The 7,733-nt window shown below is 46.1% G+C and overlaps 1 protein-coding gene across 2 annotated transcripts in view; it reads left to right on the top strand.

The window, feature by feature from the left end:
- The first annotated feature begins 1,131 nt into the window (after positions 1-1,131).
- The window catches only part of FOXP3 (forkhead box P3), a 14,051-nt gene continuing 7,449 nt past the window's right edge, over positions 1,132-7,733 (top strand). Inside the window, exon 1 of one of the 2 annotated variants that reach the window (XM_003799666.3) lies at positions 1,132-1,285. The gene's annotated coding sequence lies outside the window, so the exon portion shown is untranslated. The remainder of the gene's footprint in view (positions 1,286-7,733) is intronic. The other variant, XM_012811284.1, reaches the window with a different exon arrangement.

Raw genomic sequence — 7,733 nt, 5'->3', positions numbered from 1 at the left:
CAAGTAGCTGGGACCACAGGTGCCCGCCACAACGCCCGGCTATTTTTTGGTTGCAGCTGTCATTGTTGTTTGGCAGGCCCAGGCTGGATTCGAACTCGCCATCTTGAGTGTACGTGGCTGGCAGCATAGCCACTTGAACCACAGGTGCTGAGCCAGGACATGATCATTTATGAGAAGCATTCAGCACTGTGTCTGACACATGGGAAATTCAAGATAAATGTCACCTACTGGAGTGATGGCAGATATTTGGAATCCTAAATCCTTAGAAACTGGGGCTTTTCAAAGTAGAAAATCTCAAAGAGTGGGGTCCTCAGAAGCATCAGGCTTTGGTGTTCCTGACATGAGAGAGTCAGGGTCCTAAGGGGCCTCTGGACTTCTTTGTAAAAATGGAGGCCTACTTGGGACCTTCTCAGTAGGGTAGTGGCCGGGGCAGAGCATTCAAGCCCTAAAACATCAGGAAGGGAGACTTTTATACCTTTCTTTATTCAATGGCCATCAGTAGATTCTGGGAGCCAATGATTCTCCAACTCCTTGAGTAAGGGTGGACTCCCTGCTTTCTTCTTTGTGAAGTAACTTGTGTGCCCCTCACCCTCTGTGGGAAGGCAGATTGCAGGGTGTCCAGAGCTCACCGTTTGGGCAGTTCAAGTGGTAGAGACCACGTCAGTTCTACCTAAGGGGAAACTGAGGCCTAGAGCACAGCAAAGCTGGAAGGCCAGACCTATTTCATCTCTTTCCCTGGCATTTCCCAACCCTACAAGGGGCTTCAGATTGTCATTCTTTCCCCCAGAGATCCTCAGATATCCTTTCCCTCACAGAATGGTGTCTCTGCCTGCCCCAGTATGTCCCTGTGATTTATTTGAGTTCTTTTCCCTTGTTGCTTTTTTTTTCTGACTCTACACACTTTTGTTTTAAAAACTGTGGTTTCTCATGAGCCCTGTTATCTCATTGATACCTCTCACCTCTGTGGTAAGGGGAAGAAATCATATTTTCAGATGACTCGTAAAGGGCAAAGAAAAAACCCAAAATTTCAAAATTTCCGTTTAAGTCTCATAATCAAGAAGTAGAGAAACAAAGTGAGAGAGAGAGAGAAAAAAAAACTATAAGAACCCCCCTCCGTGATTATCAGTGTATACACTCATGAAAAAAAATTGGATTATTAGAAGAGAGAGGTCTGTGGCTTCCACGCCGTGGTTTTTCTTCTCGGTATAAAAGCAAAGTTGTTTTTGATACGTGACAGTTTCCCACAAGCCAGGCTGATCCTTTTCTGTCAGTCCACTTCACCAAGGTGAGTGTCCCTGCTCTCCCCCACCAGATGTGGGCTGCGATAGAGGAGATGGCAGGCAGGTAGCACGGGAGGTCAAGGGCCCTCTGGTACAGTCGGACACACCCAGCTACTGTGGTTCCGGCCAGGTAAGATCTTTTTAAAAATAATAATATTCATAAGAAATGCCAGAAGACTGATAGGTTAAATACGTAATCAGTGCTTAGACAGGAACAAAGATAAATAAATTGATCAACTGATACATAGATGGGTAAGATTTTTAAAATAAGTCATCTGCCAGTCTTTATGGATTTCAAAGCTTTGAACAACTTGAAACACTGTCCAGGTGTAACTGGAAATTTCAACTGTCCCTCTTTGTCTTCTCTCGGATCACTGTATCTTGCTCTTTTCATGTTTCTCTGCCACTTTCTCTCACCATCTATCTGGTTCTGTGGCATTCAGACTCTGTCTCTCCGTCTTTCTGGGGCTCTGACCATGTCTTCCGTCTCCGTCTCCTCCATCTTGACCACATTCCATCCATCTCCTTCTCTCCATTTGTCTCCCACCATCTTTTCTGCTCTCTTGTCTGACCTTCTCTACCTGCCTTCCCACCCGGACTTAGCAAGGAACTTTGTACATAGCTGATGCTTAATATTAATATGCTGAGTAACATTGCTGAGGACATTTACATTTTACAAGAATGAGCATCAGTTGTTTGCCCCGACAGTAGAATTGTGAGTCAGGCTGAGCTCTTAACTGAACTGTGCTTGTTTTGAGTGAAAGGAAACCTTCCTGGGGTAAGGGAGCACTTCACACCATTATCAACCATGGTTTAGCTGTGTGTTCTTACCTCAGGATGGCATGTGTGTGACCAGAGTCCATGTTCAGGAAGAGAGCGGGTCATTCAGGAGTGGTGTGAGCTTGTTTCTGCAGGCTTAGCACAGCACTTGGCACACAGTAAATGCTTACTAAGTGTTAGCTATTAGTATTTTTTAACCAAATTAGAGTCATGCTATATATTGTTTTTTTATTCTTTATTCGATTAAGAGTAGTATTTTTGAAACTCACTAAAAATTATTTGAACACATAATCTTTCATGGTTGTCAAGACTGACCACACATCAGTGTGAACTGGTAGAGTTGATGAAGTGCTTTTTGTTGAACATTCTGGTTGTTTCTAGTTTTTTTCCCTGATTGCTTCCTTGGATTCCTTAAAATGGAGTTGCTGGGGCAAAAGAAATGCATTTTTAAGGTTTCTGACCCTGTCTTCAAATTTTTCTTCCAAAAGGTTATCCTGTTTTATGCTTTGTCTACTCAAGGTAACACTGGGTGGATGCTGTCATTTTTTAATTCTTTCCTAACATAGGTTAGAAAATACATTACTGGCCAGCCGGGTGCAGTGGCTCACACCTGTAATCCTAGCACTCTGGGAGGCTGAGGCAGGTGGATTGCTTGAGCTTATGAGTTCAAGACCAAGCTGAGCAAAAAAATGAGAGCCTGTCCCTACCAAAAATGGAAAAACCAAGGCAAGAGGATCTCATGAGCACAAGAGTTGGAAGTTGCTGTGAGCTATGACACCACAGTACTTTACCTAGGGCAACAGCTTGAGACTCTGTGTCAAAAAAAAAAAAAAGAAAATATATTACTGCATTATTGAAATTTGCATTCTGTGATTACTTCCACTGTTAATTGACCATTTGTGGTTTTATTTTTTTGGTTGTCCAGTCATATCTTTAATCTGAATAGGGTGTTCATCTTTTCTTATTAACTTGCCACAGCTCTTTATTAAAAAGGATATTAACCTTCCATCAGTCATATGTTTATAGCAAATATTTTCCCTCAATTCATAATTTGCTTTTTCTATTTGTTTATGGGTTTTTTTGTGATGTTTATGATGTTTTTATATAGTCAAATAGGTTAGTCTTTTCTTCTGTGGTTTCTGTCTCTGGTTTTGTGCTTAGAAAGTCCTTTCCCACTTGAAAATGAGATAAATTTTCACCTATGTTGGCTTCTAGTCTCTTTTAAGCGTTCATTTTTTCCATTGGCTATAGAGGTTAAGAGTGTGGGTACTGGAGCCAGACTGTCTGGGACAAACTCAGCCTCACCTAAAGTTATCTGTGAGGCTTTTTTAGCCAGGCACTTAACTTCTCCATACCTCCATTTCCTCATGTACTGTGATGGTTATAATAGCACCTATCTCAAAGGGTCTTTATGAAGATTAAATTTATTGACCATGATTTGCCATGGTTTAGCATAGGAGCAGACACACAATAAACCCAAGATGTACATTAGATATTAATTTAATCTTTCTAATGGATCTGAGTATTTTTGAGTATATGATGACACTATTTCAAACTGGGTAGGGAGGGGTGGTGGGAAACGGACTGATTATTCATTCAGTAATTTTATTTTCTTATTATCTCAGAAACATGTTATACACCCCTCCACCATCACCCTGCTTGAAATACCATTCACCACAAACTCGATTCCCTCTTTACAAGGGTCTGTGTCTAAGCTTTCTACTATATTTTTTTCTTCAGTATCTGTTCTTGTACCTGGGCCATGCTGTTTTGCTGATTGTCACTTTGCAATACAATTCAACCCAGCCTTGGTCCCCAGCACCTCACCCTTCCTTATTCTTGGTTATTTCAGGCAGCATCAGTTCTTCCAGCCAGAGACCAGCAACTGTTCTTTTTTTATCGCCCTCAGTAGAGTGCTTTGGCATCACAGCTCACAGCTCACAGCTCACAGTAACCTCCAACTCCTGGGCTTAGGTGATTCTCTTTCCTTAGCCTCCTGAGTAGCTGGGACTACAGGCACCCACCACAATGCCCGGCTATTTTTTTGTTGCAGTTTGGCCGGGCCGGGTTTGAACCCACCATTCTCAGTATATGGGGCCGGCACCCTACTCACTGAGCCACAGGCACACCACCTGAGCAACTGTTCTTATTGAGGCAATCATTTCTCTCTTTTTCTTTTCTATCTCTATTTCTTTCAATGTCTTTCACACTCTTATTCTCTGTTGCTCATTCTCTGTGTTTCTGTCCCACCTTATATGTCTCTGTTCATCTCTCTTGCTATCTCTTAATATTTGTGTCTCTCTGTTCCCTGAGTCTGTCTCTCCTCTCCCTCTCCCTGGTGCTGTCTCTCTTTGTCTCTATGTATCTGTCTCTCAGCCAGCCCCCTTGACAGAGGTTCATTTGTCAACTTGAAGCCCTGTAGACAGCTAATGACTCACTCAGATACAGAGCAGAAGAGTTCTGGCCCTCATCTGCCCTATACCTCTCCCCTCCCCACTGTAGAAGGGCAAATTTAAACCCAAGGATGGGAAGGAGGAACCCAATTCCAAATCTCAGGACTCTCAGTAGGACCTTGGCTTTTTCTCTCTCCCCCACTGTGGGCCTTAGTTTACCCCTCAGCATCCACAAAGGGGAAGGAGGACCTTGGGCACCATTATCCCTTCTGCCTTCTCACAGGTTGGACCCTGACTAGAGCAGGAAGATCCACAATCACAGTATGGGGCCCAGCCTCCTAAGAGCTGGGCTTGATGGAGTCAGGAAGCCTAGTTTACCAGAGGGTGGTGATGATGGAGGGGTGTTAGTCAAGCTGTATGTTGTCAGAGCTGATGCTTGTCCCTAGGAACCTGGAGCCTAGATTGCCCCTCAGAGAGCCTGGTGGTGGGCTCTGTACTGGCAAGAATAGTGGAGCTTTTCCCACTTCCACCATGAGGCACAAACTGAAGGGATACCAGCTTCATCTTCCTCCTTCCATCTCTATCTCTGGTAGAGTGACTATGAATTTAGGAATATTATCCCAGAATGGATAGGGAGACTGAGGCCCTGTGTTTATTTACCAATCACTGACATTTTGTGAAGTATTTCATGTCCATTAACTTTGGCAGATGGGTCCTATTACTGTCCCAATTTCCATTTGAGCCCAAGGAAAGTTAAAGCCAGTTATGGCTGAGCCTGTCCCAGGCTGGAAGAAGTAGTATGGCTATTCTGACCCTCTACCTTTACAGAATTCAGGAGGGAGGCTAAGAGGAGGTTTGTCTGATTTTAGGCTTAGTGGGCAGGAGGCCCTATGAAGTAGTAAGCTGCCTGTCCTCCCTTCACGTGGTTCCAGGGAGTTTGGATACAAGGGAAATTGGCCTCCACATACTGAGAAGTTGGACCACACAGAGATTGTGATTTTGAGATTCTGGGATCCTTCGAATATAAGAAAAGATGTTCTACGATTCTGAGGTTCTGGTATCATACTGTTTGAAGACCCCAGGGGTCCTAGAATCTGTGGAGCCTGCCTGACACTCCTTGAGCTTCAAATCTGGGACCTATCCATGGCCCAAGAAGGGCCAAGTCTACAAAGCCCATGGCTTGTCATGGTGGCCGGGTGGATGTCACCCACCACATCCGCCAGCACCCACATCACCCCACCTGGGCTAAGCTGGCTGCAGGACAGGCCAGACGATTCTCGGAACGAAACCTGTGAGGTGGGGTATCTGCCCCCTTCTCTCTTCCTCCTTGGTGCCGATGAAGCCCCAGCGCATCCGGCCGCCATGACGTCAATGGCAGAAATATCTGGGGAAGTCGGGGGCTGTGACAATAGGGCCCAGATGTAGACCCCGATATGAAAACATAATGTACGTCCCAGAAACATCCTCCATGCAGCTTCTGAGAAACCTAGTCAGAAAGGGACGCCCCAACAGACAATGCAGGAAGCTGGCTGCCCAGCCTGGCCTCCCAGTCCCCCCACTACCAGACAGGCCATATCTAGGCCCCCTTTCTGAGAATGTAATGATGCTTCCCTGAATCAGGCCATTCCAGGTGTGTTTGGGGAGGAGAATTCTTACAAGCTCTGGTGAGTGTCCAAGCAGCTTCAGAAGTGACCACAGGCCAGCCAGGTGGACCAAGCCAGAGTGGTAGAAACATCCACTCACTGACCATGATTGGCATTAGTTTGCTCAAGCTGCCGTAGTGAAAAGTATCACAACTGGGTGGCTGAAACAACAGAAATTTATCATCTCACAGTTTGGGAGGTTAGAAGTCCGAGAACAAGGTAATGGCAGGGTTCCTTCTGAGTCCTCTGAGGGAGAATGTGCTCCATGCCTCTCCCCTAGCTTCTGGGGCTTTGCTGTCAATCTTTGCGGTTCCTTGGCTTGTAGAAGCATCACCCCATCCCTGTCTTCCTTCACTCACCTTGTCATCTCGTCATTTTCCCAGGTCCTTGTTCTCAGCCTCCACAGATTCAAACTCCTGATTCTCACACAGTAATATTCTAACCCCCTGGAGACTAAGGGTTTAATACCTGGATTGTCACAGCCATCTCCTTGAGCACCACAGCTTTGACAACCCCCATAAGGTAACAGCAAAGAAAGGAAGGAGCGACCACTCCCCCCAGAACCCTCTTGTACTCCCCTGGGCCACTCTCAGAAGCTGTGTACACAACCTAGCGCTATGGGGAGGGATGGAGTGTCACAAATACACACGCAGCAGAGGGTTTATGAAGTGTGCACACAGGCATACACACTTCCTGGAGTTCTCAACTTACCGCGCAATTATAGTACTCTGCACCTTAGCGTCCCCTTCAATAAAATAGGAGTTGGACTGGGCAGTCCCTTCTAGCTTAGGCTTTCTCTCAGACTAGGATTACAGAAGCCTGAGAACCTGAGTCCCTGCGTGTTACAGAGTATAAAGTTCTGGGGCTCAGTGGAGGGCCCTGGAACCATTGTGGAGGGCTTTCAGGACAAGGACAATGGAACAGGCCTTGTGTGGCTTGGATAGGGGAGGAGGCAGAAGAGTGGGCATTCCCAGCGGGGCAAATAGCCTGAATGAGGTTTGGGGCAGGATTGGAGCACAGAGTTTGGGTGAGCTCTGATGGGGGCTGGGTTGAGGGGCTACCACAGGCCCTGGCTAAGGCAAGACTGTCTTTCCTCCTCTCTGGCATCTGCCATGCCAGTTCTATGCAGGGCAGGAGCCCAGAGCTGATCAGACTCTTGTATTCAGCCACTTGCCCTGAGCTCTGGACTCCCGTGTTCAGCTGCCCACCCAGCATTCCCACTCACATACCTAGTGCCAGACTCTGCATGTCCATGCATGTCTGGACTTTCACCCCTAATCCTACTTTGCCCCATGATGTCCCCATCTCAGGTAATGCCAGCTCTGTCTTCCCAGCTGCTCAGGCTGAAACCCAGAAGTCATTTTGACCCTCCCTTTCTCACCCCCTACATTTAAGCTGTCAGCAACTGCTTCTCACCATCTCCACTGCTACCCTCCTGACCTATGCCACCATCATCATGTGCCTATACCATTGCAGTAGCCTCTTCACTAGTCCCCCTCACAGCAAAAGATGATTACTTTTTTTTTTTTTTTGAGATAGTTTCACTATATTACCCTCAGTAGAGTGCCCTGGTGTCACAGCTCACAGCAACCTCAAACTCTTGGGCTTAAGCAATTTTCTTGCCTCAGCCTCCCAAG

This window comes from Otolemur garnettii, unplaced genomic scaffold, assembly GCF_000181295.1.
Source record: "Otolemur garnettii isolate 467f Iridium unplaced genomic scaffold, OtoGar3 scaffold00153, whole genome shotgun sequence".
Taxonomy (NCBI): domain Eukaryota; kingdom Metazoa; phylum Chordata; class Mammalia; order Primates; family Galagidae; genus Otolemur; species Otolemur garnettii.
This window is presented reverse-complemented; position numbering and strand designations above follow the sequence as displayed.